We start from the raw sequence: 1,329 nt of genomic DNA on the forward strand, positions 1-1,329 counted from the left end.
ATACCACTCTTGATTTTTTTTTTTAACGGTTGCATATAGCTTTCAAATGGGAAAGCTGAAAAGTTATCAAGAGGCCCAAACTTCTTAACATCATCTGCTAAATGTGAAATAATATGCGCATTATGTGACATATAAGACTTTCCATAAATATGAGCAAACGATGAAACAAAACTATGAATTAAACATTTTGCATAGTCAATATATTCATCTGAAATTTTACTAGTCGATAGGATTCGTATACCAATACACAACTGCATAAAATGATCATAAAATTCTTTGTTAATAATACCATGTAGAACAACCATACCAGTATACAGGAGAAGTTGACGCAACTCTGTCGCTTTCCATCGACTGGCATCTCTAAATGGATGTTTTCGACTATTGACATTTGGTGCTCTTTGAAACTCTTCTGGTATATAATGACCTAAATCATTTAACTTATTATCCAATGATGAAATCAAATTATGAGAAAGAGCCAAGTTGTGTCGTTTAACTCCACCATTCCAAAAAACTAATAATTTTTTCATGACACCAATACACACACAATGCATGTAATCAAACGGTATATCATTTACAAGATCAAACTTAGGTATATTTACTAATATTGTACGCGCCGAGCCGTTGTGCATATCGCTTATCTGTGCGCCGGTGACCGTTGTCCACATTATCTCCCGTGCATCCATACATCATACATTCTGTCTAATTACACATTATTATAATTATTAATGACTATATTTATTGTCTTTGTTTCTGTTGTGTCATTTGCTTATATGTCAAATGTCTTTGTAGATTGTTCATATTATCAGTGTTGTTTATAATCTTTTCTGTATCATATTCCGTTCGTTCTTATATGTTCGTTCTGTTCTGTTCGTTCGTACATTTTTTGTTCTTTGCCTTTTCGGCACCCTTTTCTTTTTTTCGTTGTCGTCGCCATTGCGGCACGATTATCGATTAACTAAAACACTGTATCGTCGTGGGCTAATACAGCCACACATATTGCTGTTCAAAATAAATATACAATCCACTAACAGTACGTGAATTTTTTTTGTTTCTTATTATTATCTGCTCCTCACCAACGCGTGTGCGAGACAAACTATATTTACGTGTGCCATCACCCCGTCATTCCTGCGAGACCGTCGACTCTTTGTCGATTGCTGATAGTCGTTGCGAGCCGCGTACGCGGTCTTCACGTATTGGTTCACCCAGTCCGCATAAGTCCGCCAGCATCCGGCGTGTTGTGTGTGAGCCGCCCTGGTCCGCCAACTTGCTGCCCTGCTGCTGCGTAAGTCCGCCAGCACCCAATTGAGGGTGTGTGAGAGGCCGCCACGG

This window comes from Acyrthosiphon pisum, chromosome X (assembly GCF_005508785.2).
Source record: "Acyrthosiphon pisum isolate AL4f chromosome X, pea_aphid_22Mar2018_4r6ur, whole genome shotgun sequence".
Lineage (NCBI taxonomy): Eukaryota > Metazoa > Arthropoda > Insecta > Hemiptera > Aphididae > Acyrthosiphon > Acyrthosiphon pisum.